At 40.4% G+C, this 21,100-nt stretch overlaps 1 long non-coding RNA gene across 1 annotated transcript in view; it reads right to left on the bottom strand.

Annotated features, from left to right (window-relative positions):
* Positions 1-706: 706 nt before the first annotated feature.
* Positions 707-21,100, bottom strand: part of LOC128075127 (uncharacterized) — a 31,025-nt gene continuing 10,631 nt past the window's right edge. The window contains exons 3-4 of the long non-coding RNA XR_008203659.1: positions 4,690-4,807; positions 707-1,758 (exon numbers count right to left, since the gene is read on the bottom strand). This is a non-coding gene — a long non-coding RNA (uncharacterized LOC128075127). The remainder of the gene's footprint in view (positions 1,759-4,689; positions 4,808-21,100) is intronic.

Here is a 21,100-nt window from a genome sequence, read left to right as displayed (position 1 = left end):
AAATATTCAGTATTCTCCTTGAAACATCTGTCTCTGACTATCAGAGACAGACTTCTGGACTGCATAAATCATTGTTCTGAGCTGGCATGTCAAGTTTAGACTTAGCCTTTATAATGAGTATTTTGCTTTTCTGTCTCTCTATCTGTTAGAGACACAGTCAAAGCTTCCTGTGTTTATGGAATGTCTGCAAAAACCACTAACATTTTGGGTGGGGAAAACTGACCACAAGTGCTGAATGTTCAGAGATTGTCTCAAAATTCAGCCAGTGATTAAAAACAGGCTTTGGGAAAAAGGAATATCCCTCTCTTCCTCTCCTGGAGGAAGTGTACTGATTTAAATTATTTAAATGCATGCACTTTTTAAAAGGAAGATGAGGGATTTTAATTTCAATATATTTTTTTTTTTAGTAAAGTAACAAATAAAGGAAGTTTTTTGTTTTTTTTTTTTTCCCTAGGAGCAAGAATTCAAGACTGTGTTGGCTTTGAACTGCAAGCTCTGTTTCATTCATGCTTGGATCCCAGTTGGGCATCTTCTCCCACTGTGTACACACATGCAAATAATCCTCAGTATTTTCTGTGGAGGAGGGGGAATTACAAGGAAAAAAACAAACACCCTACCACTCTGCCCCTAATGCAAGCTAACTCCTTCAAGTCCCTTAAAAAAGACCTACCACAACAGCTTGGGACTTTCTCCCTCTCCTGCATCCTCTCTGAGCAGTTAAGTGAAAGTTCATTGAGTGGAGTGTGGAATAAGTGTCACAGCCTTTGCTAGAGCCACAGCCCAGTGCCTTCTTTAAGAAATACATACTAAGCACCATGGCTGCAATGATTCCCACCCAATCTCCTTCAAAATACATCAGGTTGGTGCTCCCCTACAGCAAGCTGTAATGAGGCAATGCAATTAGCCTTAGTGCAGAACCGAGGAGCTGAAGCACAGAAAGGTGAAACCACCTGCCCACTGTAGGCATACTCATGAGAGAATGGACTTGGGTCTCCTAAGTATGAAAATAATGATCCAACTGCTGAAACACCTCTTCCTACAGATACTCACTATTAATTCCCTTCGCATTCCTTATTTAGGTTAAGACACCAATCAGACATAGAAAAAAAATCATGTAATATTGAAAAATACCCATTCTTCTATATCTCATACTTGTTTTCAATGCAGTAAACAAACCTCTTTTCTTTGTAAGGATTCAATAGTACAACATTCATACAGGAGGAGCTCAGAATAGAGAAAAACAAAACTTCTGTAAGACAAATTGAGATGAAACCTGAAGTCTAATAAGGTTGTTTCCTCACAGCAATTGGTCACATAACAAATTTCAACTAGCTGCAAGCCACTGTATTTCTTTCTCACTGCAGTGAACATGTGTACTGGACTCTATGAAGCACACTATGGAACAGCCCTCCAAAACATTCCCTCTCTCCTTTTTCCGAGAGACAGTTCATTCAAAACAGAGCTAAGAGTTGGCCCTTGCCGTTTGACAAGTGCTAAACTGCATAGTTTAACAAACACATCCAGCCAAAAATGCAGAGAAATTTTAAGTAGGAAAATGATGGTTACTTACGCTGGACTTCTTAGAAGATGGAATTATCAGCACTAGCAACAAATAGCAGGTAGCTTAGACTTCTGTTTGTCACATACAGTATCTCTTGAAGTATCTTAGCACCCTCAAGGCATGTCAAGGAAGGAAGATGTGGAAATTTGAGCTTCTTAGTTGCTGTCAGTTCCATTTCTTCAACCATTGCTTTGTTTCTGTGGAAACAGAAAAGCATTAAACGTGGAGCATATTCAACAAAGCACACAAAATTAGCAGCAACAGTAACAACTACAGAGTCAAGCCAGTACAGCTTAACTGCTTGTAAACGAAGAAGGTTATTTACCACTTAGATCTGCTCTGAAGATAATTTGTGTTAGAATGGTCCAATAATCCCCTCAACATTATTGCAAAACAGACGTTTCAGAAACTAAAAATATAATTTCTTAGAATCTAAGCAGAAAGTAATTTTATAATAAAGGGAGAGCAGGGAGGAATCAATCCTTCTGTTCTTCGAGGACTGCTGTATAAAAAGTCATCTCCATTTACTTCCAGACTCTGCTCTCAGCAGCCTGTGGTGCCATTCACTCACCACGTTTTTCAAGCAGCCTGTTTCCTTTAATATGTGCATATATAAGAAGGTAGTTTTACTCCCTGCCTTTCCCACTGATGCTCATCTTTAAGCTATCCTCAAGTGCCTTGGCCAACTTAATTAGTTCAGGTCAGGCCAGGCTCATTTCCCTGGCACCAGAACTTAACAGCTCTGGTCAGCAGACAGGTATTTGGGGTTGGTTTGATGTGGCTTCATTTTGAAATCATAAGAGGGAGAGAAAAAAAAAAAAAGGTTCTCTAGCCCTAGCCTTGGGAGGTGGTGCCATCCATCTGTTTAAGACACAAGTAAAATAGAAAATAACTTCATAACTTAATCTCATACTTCAGATTTTCACTAGTGTAAGATTAGAACCAATGTGGAAGTAGTGACTGTTTGGTGTTTTTTTTTTCTGCATTAACTGTAAAGTTGCAATTTAGTCAGAGATGTAGAAAGAGGAAACGGTTAAAGAACAGCACTCCTTGGCTAAGGCACACGAGTTGATGCAAAAAAAGCACAATGAGCCCAGTATAGTAATTCTTCAACTGCATAAGCTACCAATTTATTACATGATTTATATTTCCCATTTATAAGTATGTGAAGGGAAGAAAAAGAATACTCCTTTGATGTAACAGATCAAGCAAACAGGCAAAGCTATTGTACATGGAACATGTTTACATTCTGTGGTGATAGGCAGCAGCATAGGCCTCTAATAACTTTAAAGCTACCTTTTGTAACACCTTCCCATTTTTGTTCTTGGAAGTGGGAAAACTTGCGTTGTCCTGAAATCACCGTCTAATAAACTGTGCTTCTCACCACAGCTAAATACTTGGAGGAATGCAGTTTTCCTGTGGCTATATTGCATCACTGCTGTGGGGGTGTGTCCTTTGCCTTAGACAGGCTGAACTTAGAAAGAGAGAACAGACTTTTGAACTCAGCTGCCAATGTGTAGAGAACAACGCCAGAGTCTGGGCTCTAAGTTGTGCCCCAGGAGAATTGATTTCTCTGCACTGATTTTATTCAAGCCCAAACCATTCTTTGATGCTGCTTTTTAATACTGGTAGGTCGAGTGAATTGACTCTCAAGCACAAAGTTTTGTTAGTTAGTTGTTTAAGGCAAGCTTTGGGACTGATAGAAATTTATAGGGCAAGCTGCTTTTCCTTTAAATGCTGTGATCCAGAAAGCCACAAATGTAGTTTTACATGGGCAAAAAGAATGGCAAGAAAAAAACTTGGGATGAAATGCTTAACATTTTTCTTTTAATCTAAATTTGAGATTATTGGATAAATCACTTGGAAAAAAATATAGCAAATATGTCAATCCTGCATGAAATACACATCTCAAATCAATAAGCAGTAAAATAGCATCTTCTGTAGAAATATCACAGCTAGGTAAGATACACCTTGCCAGAGACTCCTTCTATCCTAAGACTCTCTAGCAATCCCAGCACTTGATGCAGTGATCCTATGGATTTCCCATAGCAGTCAGTGGGAATGACTAACATTCTTTCCAGTGCTGTCCTCAGTAGTGGACCCCTTGCACAGTCTGCAGAAAACAATCTCTTAATCCCCTCCACTCAGTGCTGATCTAAAGGAGAAGATCAAAACACGACCCCTAGAATGACCTCAGCCTGCTCAGCAAGGGTCAGAGGTGTCAATCTGCTCCCTACGGGCCCTTGTTGTTCTCTGAGGAATGCACTCTGCATCAGACAAACAAGAAAACTCCTTTAGAAGTATGCAATACAAATACACGAGGATTACTGGCCATCTTCTTCACAAGATGTACACGCAGAACAGAAAGCAAAAATTACATGTATGTGATCAGTTTACTGAGGCCAAATTTTTTCAATGCTTAATGTTTACATTTCAGTCATCAAATGATTTCTCAAAATACAGCAGAAGACACCAGTGGCACAGCTATTAAAAATAACTGCAGAATTCCAGCATAGAAAAAAAGACATCTCAAGCAGTTTGCTTCTGATGCCAACTTGTTAAATGTACTATTTTCCATTTTTAACCTTTAGAAAGGGGGAATAAAGCTGGGAACTCGACTGTACATTGAAGACCACAATGCAGATTCCATTTTGTAAGAGGTTGGAGAGGGGGAGAATTTAGATAGATTTTTAAGTCTAATTAAAATATCTCTGACAGAAGCATCTGTTCAACTTGATTGTCCTGATGGTAAAAAAGATTCATCAGTTCACTCTTAGGAAAACTATGAACTAGCTGCTTGACTAATTAGCCTCTAATTTCAGTGTCAGCAATATAGAAACATGAACATGGTGGTAAACAATGCATTACTTAATCCCTTTGACGTGCTTAAGTCGACTTACAAGCTATTCTTTGAGGATAATTACTTATCTTTTGGCATATTTGTTCTTTTACTCTGTCAGGATTCCCTAGCTGTCCACTCACTCAAAAATGAGATCTTTATCTGAAAACGTGGATCTTTTGGACCAGCTATGAAGATTTTGATCTATGTAAGACAATGTATAGCATTTACTGCCTGTGACAAAACTCAGGTAAATGAGCAATGTCAGCATTAAAAAAAAAGCTCATACCTGAATGTGGAAGACCCCCTCAGTTTTCAGGCTCCATTCCAAAATACAATTTGTAAGTAGCTAGAGGGACTCAAGGATTACAGCATCTTGGAGATGGTCAGAAATGCATAAGTTAATTCTGAAAAAAGAGAAGGAACAAAAACCATATTCTTACAAATCTCAGGAGCATACTATTTTTCTACTGTTTATCATATTTGTAAAGAAGCACACTTTGATACCAGTGCTTTTTCACTTGCACTCCCTAGACCAGTGCTGGTCTGAGATAAGCAAGAGAAGGAAATCTGCAAAAGAACTGAAAAAAAAACACCCTCAAATGAACAACCACAAAACAGAAACATGCATTTGATATTCCACTGCACCTACCTGAAGGAGACACTAGGCAAAATGAAAGAAACTACAAACTACAGAAGAACAGTTCAAATTTATCCTCATTCTTATCACACTAACAATGTGTTTGACCATCGTCTTCCTATTATTTAGATGATGTCTAAACCACAGATTAGATAGAGATGAGGAAATATCTGAATAAGTCTCTCTACAAATGCATCTTGTTCTTCTGCTTTCTTCCAGGCATCCAGTAGCAGGGAGAGAACCTTAGGCTCCAGGTTGGAAGAGGACACTCACTCTTCACAGAAAACTGCAACTGCTGACCAGAAAAGCATTTATATGAAGAGTATAGCACTGATGGAGTCAAGGGGGGAGCGGGGGGTGTTAGAATCTTTGTAAATGATTTTCCTTTCCTGCTTCTACAAAGAGTAAGGGTAAAGGCGAGCTGTTAGTGGAACAGCATCCAGCCCACAGACTCAAAATCCTGCTGCAACATTCTAGGTCCTTTTCTACTGTAGTTTAGTGTTAGAAGCAATTGGAACATGTGTCAGCTAGATTGAGGATTTCCACTGGCAGAGCAGCAAAGAGCACTGTCTACCTTCCAAATCAACTTCTGGGTCAGCTGACAAAAGTACAAAGGGAGATGGTGCTTTAGGCACTGTCACTTCTGGCAAATTCTGCAAGGTTCTGCAGATGGTCAGACCTGCCCCATCTGAAGCATTTGAAAGATCCAAATGAGTGAGACAAAGAAAGTTCCAAGTGCAGAATCAACTAACTAATCACAAAACTTAGCAACCTGACATTAATCCTGACTGTTAATCATAAGTCTGCTACAATACAAAGATTTGTTTCCCTTTACTAACTGAACATATGCCAGAATTTACTGGAAGTCAACATAAGATCACATTTGCATTACAGCATTTATCTTGTCAGGTTACTTGTTTTCTAAAGAGACAGTTGCCACTATGGTAAACAGATGCTACTGTCTGCACTTAACATGCTGAATCACAACAAACAAAAGAAATTGGAATGCAGTTCTTCCTCAGTAGCCTTCATGTACCATACCTTTCTAATGCCCATCTATGTCCAAAACCAGCTGTTTGTTCATTCACAGACTGTGTTTTAAACTGCTGAGGGGTCTCAGAAATGATCAGATCATTTCTTGGGATGTCTTGTTTGATGCACTGAAAGCTCTCTGGCAGGAGAAAGCCTCCGGGCTATGCTACCAACATTCTTATGGCATCACATCCCACAAACACAACTGAGCTAGTTTTGCTAGCACTGTTGGCACATCTCATATTTGTCTAGCTTCTAACTAGATTTTACAGCCAGCATTGCCCTAACTGTAACTACTCAGTGTCAAAATTGCTTGTTTAAGGAAAGACGTATTAAATCTTCAGTCAGAGCCTTCCATTCTAATTATAGTTTCTGTTCTCATCTAGACTACTGAAGGAATGTCTCCAAGAAAGGCATTTTCTAGGCATTTTCTTTTTTAAAATCTAAAGAGCAGAGATGGAGAAGCAGATTCATGCTTAAAACAGCTTGGAAGGAAACGCTTGGGATCCCCAGGGGGATTGAGAAACATGTGGGTTTGGGATGAAAAGAACCCAGCCAAGAACTAGCTGGCCACTTCCAGCTTTCACACCATAAATCATTACATTCTTTAATAGTTGGCCAGCCTTCACAAACAGAAAGAAAGTGAATACAGTAGGACGTAGCAGACAAGATACAGCATAGTCAAGGGCACACTGTGTCAGGTATCCTTTCATACTCGTAGTGGCAGTGCAAAGAAACAACTGGCAGGAGGCCCAGCATCTCTGTAAATCAATACAGCTGTTTATTCAAACCAAATGCCTGGCAAAAATATCAAGCTTTGATTGTTGTAGCAATTTCCAAAAGGAAATTAATAACATTTCAGGAGATGACAGCAAACCCATGTGAGAACAAAAGAATTCTTTCCAACTAAGCTTTTATTCATTGTAGGGCTTGCTTTCAGTTCACTGCTTCAAGGTAATAATAGACAGTACCCATTATTATTAGAATTGATTATCATAAACCCCAACAGATAACAAGACAGATATTCCTTCCCAAGTATTCCTGACAGTAGAAAGCTTCAAAATATATTTGCAGTCACAGACGGCATGTGTATAAGCTTTTTGGCAACGCGTGGGAATCAAATGCCTAGATTTACATTTGGCTGCAAAGCCTGCTTAAGGCTGGCATGGACATGTGGTGCTGCAGTGCTACGTAATCCTCTGGGTGAGAAGTCAGACTTGGCACGAATCTGGCCCGAGGTTCTGCCTGCATACAGGAGCAACTGCAGCAGGAGAACTGATTTTGTGCCATGTGATATCTCGCTCTAATCCATTTTTTCCCATTTGTGGCTAAGACAGCAGATACATAAATCACTGTTACAGTGAAGTAGGAAAAACCGAGAGAGAAGGATAACGTGCATCTTTAACTTCCCTTTCCAGACTATCCTGGGTCATACAAATGTTGGTAGTATTTTTGCCATAAATAATTTGCTTTTTATTGTACAAGTGGTCCCTTTCTATTTTCAAGGTTATTGTTAATTTTTTTAAATAACCTCCCAAGAGATGGAACCAGATACTCATAAAAAACCACCAACAACAAAACAACAAACAAAAAAACCCCTATGACCTTTGCCATTTTTAAGCTATGTTGTCACAAAATTGTTGGAAATAATTTAATACAACAGGGAAGAATAAATTTGACAACTGCAAATGAGCACTGGGAAAAAAACCTAAAAACTGTCCTTTTTACAATGACAAACAATGTTGTTTCACCATGGATGGGACTCACAACACAGGCACTGGTCTGGCCCACTGTCAGAGTAACAAACCTCTCTCCTTTCCAAGTTACTGATTACATGCAAGAGGACTTCTGGTTGGAGCAGCACTAAAAGATGAAGAGTGAGAAAGCAGGAAATTCAGCAAGTGTAAATTACTACTGTAATTTACAGTGAAATGTGAAGGGAATCTGCTTTAGCAGCAGGGTTGGACTCCATCAATGATCTTTTGAGGTCCTTTCTAACTCCTTCAATTCTGTGATTCTGTGATTCCTTAGCCTGACTTTCTGTCACACTGCACGAGTGATGGATTCCAGAACATTCATGTATTTAAATAAAACCTGTGGCTGCTGACACTGCCTATGGACAAGGCAGAAAAACAGCTTATTTCATGAAAGGCCTGCCAAGCTGAAAGCAGGCAACATTAGGATGTTCAGAACAATCACTATAACAGCAAGGACCAGCAACCTGCTCTGAGAGACAGGATTCTTTTCATGCTCTGTGAACCCACTTGATTGAGAAGCACCAGGACCATCATGCTATTTTCAGTCTGTATTTTTTGAAAAGAAACAAAACTTGTGTTCCCAAGGATCACAGCTGCTAAAATGGCAGAAAAAAAGTTCTTTGTCACTGTGTTGCGGAAGAGATTTGTAGGCCAAGACAGCCAAGGTCAGCATTAGGAAGTTAAGAGTTTGGTATTGTTCATTCCTGCACAGATACATTGCTGCGACTTCTCAGACACAGCCATGATCCGAAAATAGGTGCAAGGCCATTTCACAGAAGTCCTTCAACTGGCAACAGAAGGTATCTAACCCTATCAGACACAGCTCAGAGAGTTGTGTCTCACCTCTCACAATGAGAGGTGCAAGAGAAGTAGAGTTTTGTTCAGCATTTTTGCTGTTACTGTATTGTTACTGATAAAACTTTTCCTTTATTGCTTTAAGCTTGATGATAGCCATAATAATCTAAGAGAAAAGGAGCACTGAAGATGCTCTCAGGTAAAGGTACTTCAGATGGCAACCTGCAGAATTTCTTCTGATCGATTACTTTCCCTTGCAGAAACTCCTGCATCCAAGTTGAAGCGTAGATGCCCTATTGCACCTGTGCAAAACAAAGAATGTTGAAACATAAACAACTGTCTCACACAGCCTGTAATTGAGGTCTAAATTACATCATTAAATGATTGTTTTGCCCTACATAACGCACAGCCTGCAAACACAGGAACTCTATACCACAAACATAGCCTTACGTTACATCTAGCCTTCTCCCCTAGCTAGTGATCTTGGCCAGGATTAATCTTCATCTGTTTCAGTAAAAGAAGATGAAATGAGAAAATAAGCCGTACGTTACTTCATATTTACAGAATCTCAGGATAGGATTCAGTGTTTACACAGTGCAGTGAGAAACAGGCAGGAAACGTGTAACCTGCTCATCTTTGCATCAAACCAAGCGTGTTGCTGACATTCAAAAAGAAAAAAAATAAAAGCATCCTGGAATGTTTTAATATAGTTTTTAAACAAAGGACCAAAGGAAATTTTACCCTGGCTCTTCAGAAATAGAGTTCTAAAAGTAGCCCCTAGTGGGTGAAAGTGTATAAAATCATTGCCACCACTGAGGAAACTAAAAGTTATACTCAACATAAAACAGCAGAAATAAGAAGCTAGTGTTATATTCTAAAACACCCAGGTAGTTGTGACTCTATTAATAAAAAAAACAAAATAAAAAGAGCTTGAGAATAGCATCAGTCAAGTAATGAATCACTTTATAGGGCAGCTGGGACCAGTGCAGTTGCAACATTACTGTGTATGTATTTGTCTATTTAGTTGCTGCTGGTACTCTGTTTGCTACGTAGGTACAAAGGCTTAACTCTTCCTGGATTGTGACACATCTCAGAAGAGCAGACAGTGACTCCAGATAACCCAATTGCCATTATTGAGTTGATATTCAGGGAATGAGGCTTTTAGAATAGACCTTCCTTATACAGACAAGGTCCATTTCTCTGCATCTTTCCAGAACACTGATGGGAAGGCTCAGTCCCCTCTGCCATACCACCACCATCTGCCTCTGATGCCGTGGGCCTGCATAATAAAACAGAGGCATACATTTTAAAGCACTCCTCACACACATATGTTTGTATACACCCATACACTACATTCCAGGTGTTAGAAATCTGCCTCTACATAAGTTTGAACAATTTTTTACTGCTGTCCTCTAAATCAAAGTAATGCTACTGCAGACAGCAAGTACTTGACTATCTATCTCACCAAAGTATATCCTTTCTGTTTTACGTGTCTTACTTGATGTTCATGCTGAGTGAGCATATGATAGGATTCTTCTAAGATACTGTATAAGGACTGCTACAAAAATAAGAGCAGAGAAGACTCTTAGTTCAATTTAAATGCATTTTTAACTGAAACAAGCTCACCTCTACACTCATGGGGAATGTGCAGCAAATACCGTAGCAAAGAGCAAGCGGACACTTTCAGCTTTTTAAATCTATGCAATGCTGCAAGCTCGCTGTTCTCCTTTCTGTCACACCTCTACATACTTTCTCAGTCTTTCATCACTCCAAAGCTGAATGCCAAAGTCAGATGTCAATAAACATGGGATTTAGAGCCATGGGCTGTGCACACTATGCAAATCTCTATTTTTGCAAGAAATATGAAGTAGGGCCTCTGCTCTCTTCTGTCAGACAGAAAGAGACAGCATTTTCAAAGGCAACAGGTGGAAATTTGTTTTTGACAGTAGAAATTTTTCAACTAATACAGAACATGTGGAACACTTGTAATGGGATATAATGTTGCCCTGCCACCAGGAAATTCCACTGGTGCTCTCTGGAGTGCTGGGTTAGGAAAAGAAAAAGGGAAAAAGGAAAATAAGAACAGGAATTGGCTAAGCAAAATATTTTTTCTGGATTCTGCACCAACAGATGCATTAGAATCACACTATTTGCAAGGTAGGAGTGCTGGGAATTTGTGCACTTGCATACTCTGTAGCTTGAGAATACATGGAAACAGAGCTGTACAAAACTTGTAAAGATTAATTTTGAAAAATGAAAAAATAGCTTCAATCACATTTACGTAGTATAAAAAAATTACAGCATCTCACATTGCTGTTGATGTAGAAGGTTGTTTAGATTTCCTAAACATTAGAAAGGACTTGTTACAAGTGATATCCCCCAGGGGTCGGTACTGGGGCCCATCCTGTTTAATATCTTCATTTATGACTTAGATGGAGGGATTGTGTGTACCCTGAGTAAGTTTGCAGATGATACCAAGTTGGGAGGTGGTGTCGATCTGCCTGAGGGCAGGGAGGCCCTGCAAAGGGATCTAGATCAGCTGGATCGCTGGGCTGAGATGAATGGGATGAGGTTTAGCAAGGCCAAGTGTCGGGTGCTGCACTTTGGCCACAACAACCCCATGCAGCATTACAGGCTTGGGGATGAGTGGCTGGATGATTGTGAAGAGGAAAGGGACCTGGGGGTGTTGGTTGATGCTTGGCTGAACATGAGCCGACAGTGTGCCCAGGTGGCCAAGAGGGCCAACGGCATCCTGGCCTGCATTAGAAATAGTGTGGCCAGCAGGAGCAGGGAGGTGAGCATCCCCCTCTACTCAGCACTGGTGAGGCCGCACCTCGAGTGCTGTGTTCAGTTTTGGGCCCCTCACTACAAGAAAGACATTGAGGCCCTGGAACGTGTCCAGAGAAGGGCAACGAAACTGGTGAGGGGTCTGGAGCACAAGTCTTATGAGGAGTGGCTGAGGGAGCTGGGATTGTTCAGTCTGGAGAAAAGGAGGCTCAGGGGAGACCTCATGGCACTGTACAACCTCCTGAAGGGAGGCTGTGGTGCAAAAGGGTCTGGTCTCTTCTCCCAGGCAAATAGTAGGACCCGAGGAAATGGCCAGAAGTTCTACCAGAGGAGGTTTAGGTTGGATATTAGGAGAAACTTTTTCTCTCAAAGGGTGGTCAGACACTGGAATGGCTGCCCAGGGAGGTGGGGGAGTCGCCATCCCTGGCAGTGTTCAAGAGGCGCCTGGATGAGGAGCTATGAGATATGGTTTAGTAGCTTGTGGCACTGATAGGAATGGGAGGGTAGTTGGACTGGATGATCTTGCAGGTATTTTCCAACCTTGTGATTCTGTGACTTCAGTAGAAGAATTGGTTCTAAGAGTAAGACAAACGTATTTCTTTTCTTGTGTAACCTGCATTTCACAACAGGAACATTTTCAGACCTGAAGTTAGTTCTTGCAATGGCAGCTGTGCTTTCTTTTTAAATGTTCTGAAAAAAGCTGAAAAAAGAAAGCAGATTTTTATAGCCCAGGGCTTTTCTCGCAATTGCCATGCACTGTTCTGTTAGGTCAGTGCCTCCTACAAAAGCAAATTTATTTGTTGATTTAAATCAAACAGAATATTTTATTTTCTTCCGATTTTCTTTAAAAATGCAACAATACAAACACAAACCAAAAACTCTTTGTTACCCCTTAATCTCCTACCCAACCTCTTGCACGCTGGGCTATTTGCTAGCTCATTTATTTGTCCTTCCCTTCACAAATACACTTAATAGAAAGAAAAATGTTTTGCTAATGGACTGATATTGAGCCATCAAACTCTCTAATAGTGGATCAGTGTTGAATACAAATGATGGGTTGCATGGTTATTCAATTAGTAATAAATAACTAAATGGGGTTAAAGATTCCCTCAGAACCAGCCCACTCCTGAATCCATTCTACAAGAAAGAAGTGGTTCTCCCATCTCCAGTGCAACACAGCTCATAAGATGTTTGTTTCCCAAAGACATGGCTGTGGAAATGTATTGTGACTTGCACTGTCCTTTAATAGGCGTTGTATCAAGCACTGCATAGATATCTTGTTGCTCTGGAATCTAGGCTTTGTGGGGGCTACCTTAACTTCTTGCTCCCATCATCACCATCTTTATCTTTTCAGATGTTATCTGCTTTTTCAATGCACACAACTCAGTTTTCACACAAAAGTAAAGAATATGGCACTTGGAAGTGTCAAAGACAGAGAACTGTTTACATTTGTTGTCAATATCTTTGTTCATGCTATGTTATGATCTCAAATATGGACAAACTCAAGAATAAAACCCAGTGCCCTGGAAATGGAGCTATGAATTCTAGACTATGTGGTTTGAATGGAAGGGATATTGGCAGTTTAGTCACATGCTATAGTTAGCTTCTTTCTCAAAGGTGGTATCACTGAAAAGCCTTTTGGCTAAACAACCATCTGGTCACCATTAGAGAACAATAAAGCCAGAGACACTAATAAACAGCAAGGGGCATTAATGAATTTGGAAATGTGTGTCAATAAATTTTATAATCTGTGGACACAGCAGCCAGCGATCCAGGTGATGCTGATGAAAGCTTTTTCCTATCACTTCACGATCATTCCAACCACTTCTGGTTATTGCAGAATTAAATGACAATGCCTGCTAAGATCCCTTACACATTATTATGTTCTGCCTCACCTGCTGCTCCAGCTAGATACAGTCCTATCATCTTCCCAGTCTTTGCAGAAATTAATGGCATCTCCTTTTGCTACCTGAAGGATGAATAGCTTAAGCAATCTCATTTTGTATGGCACAGTTAGGTACAGATTACAGGACTCCACCGAGACAAAATGTGAAGCTAAATTTGATAGCAGCACTGAGATGAACCACTCAAACAGACACAGTCTAGGTTTTACACTGTGGAGTATAAAAGGCATTTCCTTCTGCCCACAGTGAACAACAGTCTACAAGTCTTTATCATCCCTGGTTGAGATATTCAAGCAGGTTTTTAGCTCAGAGACTGAAACTCCTACAGCAGTGTGCACATCCACATATCCACCAAGCAGGTCATTAGAACTATGTGGGTAGATTTATTTCCATCAAACTGTCCAGCAAGAGCTTCAAGTTTTAATTCCCTGTGTGGAGATAGATGTACATGGCAAGGAACCAAATACACCTTAAGTGACCAAGATGTTCTAAGGAATGGCAAAGTAGGGATGGAAGGAGCAGAGAAGTGTCCTCAGGGATGAAAAGGAGAAAGTATCAGCCAACAGATATCTGTTGAGTTACACCTAGAGTGGCTTTCAATTGCAGTAAAGAAGGGCATTTTAAGAACTCAATGGCAAAATTCCTTTCTTTCAAGAAAACTGAAACATTTATAAAAATATGGTATCTGTCATGTATGTCATTTTACAGTGAGGGTGGTGGGGCACAGGAATAGGTTGGCCAGGTTAAGTCCCTCCCAGTTCTAAGGATTCTGTAATTCGATGTGCCACAATAGGATGAGAGAGACTGGCCTCAAGTCACGCCAGGGCAGGTTCCAGTTGGATATCAGGAAAAATTTCCTCTCTGAAATGTGGTCAGGCACTGGAATGGGCTGCCCTTGAATGCCCAGGGAGGCATTCAAGAAACACGCAGATGTGGTAACATGGAACATGGTTTAGTGGGTAACGCTTGTGGTAGGTGGACAGTTGGACTAGATGGTCTTAGAGATTTTTCCCAACCTTAACGATTCTATGATATCCGAGGCAGTTGAGAGGACTGATTTCTCATACAAAAATTTCATGCATGCACAGCTGTACCAAAAGTTTTCTATTTCAGAGCTATTAAATAACTTTGTTTCTGATTATTCTTCATCTTAAATACAGCCAGACCCTGTAGTGAGCAAATATTGAAAAATATGTTCTGTAATCTGACCTGCTGAGTTTATCAAATTACTTTCACTCCAGTAGTACCGATTTTTGCAGCAAGCATACTTAATTTCCTAGAGACATGCTGAAATATGCTAACAGACATATGAATTGCCATTGCTCAAGGCAAGCAGAACACGAGCCAGCAATGTGCCCTCACAGTCCAGAAAGCCAAACGTATCCTGGGCAGCATCAAAAGAAGCATGGTTAGCAGGTTGAGGGAGGTGATCCTGCCCCTCTGCTCTGCACTGCTAAGACCTCACCTAGAGTACTGCGTTCAGATGTTGAGCGCTCAGTACAGGAGAAATGTGGACTTCTGTGACCAGAGAAGGGCCACAAGTGATCCAAGGGGTGGATCCCTACAAGGACAGGCTGAGAGAGCTGGGGCTGCTCACTCTGGAGAGGAGAAGGCTCTGGGGAGACCTTATAAGCAGCCTTCCAGGACCTGAAAGGGAGGCTATAAGAAGTAAGGGGGCAAGCTCTTTAACAGGATTTGCTGTGACAGGACAAGAGAAATGATTTCAAACTAAAGAAGGGAAAATTTACATTGGACATAAGGAATAAGTTTTTTACAGCAAAGGTGGTGAGGCACTAGAACAGCTTGCCCAGAGAGGCGCTGGATGCCCCATTGGACACATTCAAAGTCAGGCTGGACCAGGCTCTGAGCAACCTGACCTAGCTTCCCTGTTCATGGCAGGGGAATTGGACTAGATGACCTTTAGAATTAGTTGGAGTCCCTTCCAATCCAATTTTATGATTCTATGAATTAAAGGAAGTACCCGTGAGCCAGGTGGACAGTTCCTCACCTGGAGGATCTTGGAAGTGGCATTCATATGACACTGACAAAAGCTGATAGGGAAAAGATAAGATGGGGGCCAGTCTATCATGTATCCTGCTTTACCTGGACATAACTTCCTACTGTTCTGCATATAAGGGAAGGCACAGTTATGCCTTTTGTTTCTGTCAGAGTAGTTATGTTGTCAGCAGTCCAGGTACTTCACTGTTCCAAGCTAAATGCATGAGTTTACACAATCTGAACTAAGAAGGTAACACTTTCCTGGCTGGGGCAGTAGCTAACTGGTAACATTCTGTCGGTTGGACAAGAGGCAGATGTACCCCATAGGTTCACTGGCGAGTTTCATTTGTCCAGTTCCTAAATTGCTGGTAAATCTACATAAAAAGAACACGTAGAAGTAATCTCTGCCACATTGCTGTCAATTTGGGTAAAACCAGAGTCCTTGCAATAATAGCTGAAATAGGAGTGGGTAAAGGTACATTACAGTCTGAAAGCCCAGTTATATATTCCTTCAACCTTCTAGCCCTGTCATACTCTGGGCGTTTGTTTAAAAAAGCAGCTTAAGATATACATTTAAAACATTTCATTTCTTCACTCAATGTTTTTCAGATCAAGGCTTCTCATTTAAAGCTGAGGAATGACTTGTACCTCAAAGGTTTGAGCTGTTGAGGCATTACTTGTCAAAGTCTTGTGACTAGTAAATATGCTTATTAATTACAAGAGATGCTTGCTGTGCAAATGCAGGGAGGGGTCTCAGTTTTCCAGCCATTCTCCTTTGCCCAGTTCTACATGCTCAACAGGTCTTTTTTTATTACAGCTCTGGGGATTCTACACATTCAGGTACCAATAACAAGCAGAGGGGTTAGTGATGTGACCAAATGGAAGAGCAAGTCAGGGTTACACAATGCTTCTCTGCTTGACACTAACTTTAATTCTAAGACTTCTTGATATCAATTGAATAATTTTTAAACAACACAGCCTTCAGCTCGCTAATACATATGTACCAGCATACTGGTGATTCTAGTCTAGAAAACTCTTCTCCAGTCTGTCTGCTGGCTGCGAGTGCATTGAGTGACAGGAATTGTGTTCATCTTCTCTGGGCTTTTTTCCATACCCATCAATGGAGAATGCTGGGTCTAAGAAGGGGATGCTGAATGTGCACCATTAGGAAACTGCTTGCCCCTAATGGTTTGCTGGACTTTCAGCTTGGGAAGCTTCTAAACAAGGCTAAGCTTGGTTTTAAGCACTGAATCAATTGCTTAGTACTTATACGAGCTCTGTTATGGCAGGGATCCTGCCCTGAAACCAGTCATACGTATTGCTCTCTGGGAAGATCTCCAGATAGGAGTTTACAGATAACAGTAAGGCTTTCAGACAATCTGTTCTTATAGAGGGCTAGGACTAACCTGAAATAATTTGCTTTGGCAGTCTGACAATGTTTGCACAATGCCCATTTGCATTACACCTTGCTCATACCAACACAATGAGCTACTTGCTTTCATTATCACTAAGTACATTACCAAACTTGAAAGAATGTGACTGTTAGAAATCAAGGAGGATCCCATAGCAATCCTCTGTTGAATACAATTAATTTTCCTTCTGCAAATTACCTGCACTTTTCAAAAGCTCAAAATTCAGAGTCAGCCTTATGGAATATGATAGGAAAAAGGGGACTGAGATGCAATATGGAACCTCTGTATTAGCAAACACCACTCACACAGGTCTCCGAACTAACAGCCTGACATTTATTTTACCTTACCTGCTTACTCAGCTTCTTAGCTTGCCTCTACAGGATCTACACTCATCTCCAAAACTCTTCTGTCTTTAAGGGTTATGTCATCCTCATCCCAATAACATCTACTTGCTACATCTACTTACTGGCATTGAGCTGCTAAAAAACTATATTCCCTTCCTTGACTGCCTGCTTGCTAACAAGTCAGTTCCTTTGATTTTAAGAAAAAAGTTAGTTTTACTGGGAGATGCATATATTCCTTAAGGCACAGCCTCTCTCTTTAGAGCTTTACAGCTCTAAAGAATGGGCTCTTTCCTTTGACACAACTGAATCCCCTGCAATTGTAAGTAAGTGTAGAACATGATTAGTAACCTCTCCCCTCCTCCTCCCCCTCTCCCCCCCAAAAAAAGAAAAAAATCAAGGTAAGATCTGTGCAGCGTATTTCTTCCTCTGTTCCATCTGTTTTTGAAAGACTTTACATACTGAAAAACAGTTTCAGTGATCCACTTACATTCTAAAGCTTTCCAGCTACTGAAGGAGCATCAGGAGAGATATTTCAGACTACTTTCCAAACAGATACTATAGAAGTTCTCCACAGAGAGATCTCAGGAGCTTTTATAAAACAAGAGCCCGAGTGCTTCCATAGTTGCTAAGCAATCCCTTATCTCTCTCTAGAACTCACATTTAAAACATCACAGGAACTTTTAGAGCTGGTCATTTACTAGTCTTTCATTACCCCCAGCAGAGTTGCTCTGCTGAATAACATGAACTGAAAGCTTCTATAAATTACGTGACAAGTGAAAGCAGGCAGATTTTCTTTCATATACACTGCACATAAGGGTATACCTACTTAAATCTATGCTTAAACGTGATCATTTTCTTGCACACAACTTCTGATTCTGTGGGGTTTTTCATTTATTTTTTTGAAGAGCAGAAGTAAAAAAAATATTAAACCTCCTACAAGGAAGTTAAATGATTCTCCCTGTCTTACAGAGTAAGAATCCCAAATACCTTCAGCAGTTGGTTTTTTTTTTTCTTTTGAAGAGTGACAAAAGGACAACCTCACACTAGCTCCTTAAATTCTTTCTGGAACTGGCTTCCAACCTCAAAAGCACATTCCAGATAGACTTATTTTACCTTTCTCTAAAGAAATTCTGTTTTTACTATCACAGAACCCAAATGACAAATTTCATAGCCCCTGTTCACCTTCTGTTTAGGAAGGGAGTCTCAAAACAATCTCTACTCTTCTACTATTATCAAATCTGACTGTATTTGGTTCCCACCTTTGACCTCATCAGCCACTCAGAAATCCCTGTCTGAACACTTTCCGGCTGGTCTCCATGCATGCAGATGACATCATTTCCTGTTAAGTACACCACAAAATGCGACTCCTTATCATCCCTGATTAGTCAGACAGCTTCATGCACAACCCACAAAACAAGCAAAAACCAGCTATAAGTAATACTGTAGCTCCTTAGTTGTCAATAATACCCTGCTTCCTACTCCTTCTATGTGCTAGCTGTGGTAGCTGGATTTATTTACCCACGCTGAGGTTTAAAAATACTTCTTTCCTTTGTCATTGTTTGTTTAAGGATTGCTGCTATGTGCAGTTCACAAACGCCAAAGCTCCATGTCAAGGGTTACTTATCTTGCTTCTGACTTGCCCCCAGGCACTAAAATTGGCTCCTGATGCTCTCAGAGGGAGAAGCTTCCAAAAAAGTGAAGTCACTCCTTGAGTGACCATGTGCCACAATACAATATTTCTGAAACATCTAGACAGATTCTATATAATTTTTATACACATTAAGACTTTGCAGCCCAATAAAAAGGAAATAAACTGATATTTTTAATCAAATAAAACACCATGGAGGTAAAAACACCACCACAACATAACTAACTTTCACAGCAGCATGCAGAAAACAAGCACTGTTTTTTCTTACTTGTATTTAGATTAACATAAAGCATAAAGCCTTTTCAGAACTTGCTTTCTAAATTAGACAAACGTATAAAATCACTGGTGGAGTTGTCACAGGGTGTCTTATTGAACCCCTTCACCTGTTCCTTGTCTCAGAGAGAATCATATATAGAATATGTGTATAGAGTATATATAGAATATATATGATTCTCTCTGAGAATACATGTATATACAGAATATCCCACGTTGGAAGAAAACCCCAAGGATCACAAGTGTACAACTTCTTATTTTGTGGTACCCAAACCTGCATGCAGTGCTTGAGGTGAAGATACACCAGTGAAGGGCAGAGCGGGACAATTCCTTCCCTAACCTGATACAGCCCAGGGCACACTGCTGGCTCACGTTCAACTTGCCATCAACCAGAAGCCCCAGATTCTTTCCTGTGGGGCTGGACTTCAGCTTTTCATTCTCTCATCTGCACGTACAGCCAAGGTCACCCCCTTCTCAGGTGCAGAATCTGGCACTTGTTCTCGTTGCACTTCACGTGGCTGGTGATTACCCAGCGCTTCAGTTTGTCAAGATCTCTCTGCAAGGCCTCTTCACTTGCAAAGGTGTCAATACTCCACCTAATTCAGTATGCACTTGAGTCCTGCATCCAGAACATTTATAAAAACATCAAAGAAAACTTGCTCTATAATGGAGCTCTGGGGAACTCCCTTAGTGGCTGGTCACCAGCCTGATGTAAGCTCATTTACTATATATAACCTTTTGGGCCAGCTGTTTACCCATAGTATAACGCAGTTGTCTAGCTGTATGCTAGATATTTTGTCCAGAATGATGCTGTATGAAACAGTTTTGAACACATTGTGGCACTGCTCTGGAAGAGATGATGCTTCAGAGTGTCTCTTACACTCAGCAAAGGCCGCAAAACCCTGGATAGTCTTTTGCTCCCACTGATTTCCATGCTTTTCTAATGTAAGAAGTTAGAAGAATTGATTCTTTTACCCTTCCCCTGTTCCATCAGCCCAGAAACCTACTATTTTGAAGTTATTTAAAAACCTGATGGATTGCCTTTACATGAAACTCCAACGCTTTTATTACCAGTCCCATTTCAATGAAGTAAAACTTCAAAGTGCAAAGCATACAGAGAAAAAAGTATTGTACTGAGTTCTTTGGGGTAAAAAGTTAGCAACATTGTACTACTGAAATGGAATTCTTTGATATTTCACTCTTGTTTCAAAATCAGCATTCTTCATTACAGGTTAACAGAACACACAACATACTAAAGAACTGAACAAATCCTTTCAGTATATTCATAAATATTTCACCCTCTTTCCTTCCCAGCTTCTCAGCAAAGCATTGTAGGGACAGCATAATCCAGATTTCTAGCTATGTCTTCATATGTTAAATGACAAATACAGAGTTACAGACCAATGATGAAGAACAAACCAAAACAAAACATTGCCACTTCAGCCACCAGCCAGAAGATACAGCTACACTAGGTCAATTTTCTGCTGAACAGTTTCAGACACCCTCCTCTGACTATCATGCTCGTTTTCTAACCACACTGTGAATATGTTTTTTGGTTTCATAATGCTCTGATGCCTAAACTGTGAGCTACTCCGGAGAACAAATTGTTGCCTGACATTTTCAGATCTGTTCAGATTTTCTTATTGTTATTACAATGGTTAAAGAGCCAAAATGCCAAATGATAAGGAAGATTTACTTCCAGTGAGGGAAGTTACTATTCCAGGGTGAAAAACATTCCATACTGCGAACTCAGATACGAAGCTAATCAATTTCTCAGTACTAGGGGTATGCAAAACATAACAGGTCATAAAAAATTCCTGTTTTCAGAGCTTCAACAAAAGGGGGAAACTTCTGGCAGATTCTGCAAGAGTTTGAAATCCACCATGACATGCAAATTTCTTCATATTTTGCAGAGGAAAGGCAAGAATAAAGAACACTCCAAACTTCATCCAAGCTACCTCTTCCTTTTGAATGTTTTTAACTTCACTGATGTAGGCGCTGTGAAAAAATCACAATTTCTTTTGGGAAGAGACTCTTGCTCTGTGTTGATACCAGAAGATATGAATAGCTGTGAGCTGAACTGATAGCTGTTTTCAGAATGGGTGGAATT

The sequence above is a fragment of the Tympanuchus pallidicinctus genome, unplaced genomic scaffold, assembly GCF_026119805.1.
Source record: "Tympanuchus pallidicinctus isolate F22 unplaced genomic scaffold, pur_lepc_1.0 scaffold12, whole genome shotgun sequence".
NCBI lineage: Eukaryota > Metazoa > Chordata > Aves > Galliformes > Phasianidae > Tympanuchus > Tympanuchus pallidicinctus.
Note: the sequence above shows the minus strand (reverse complement) of the source record. Positions and strands in the feature narration are given on the sequence as shown.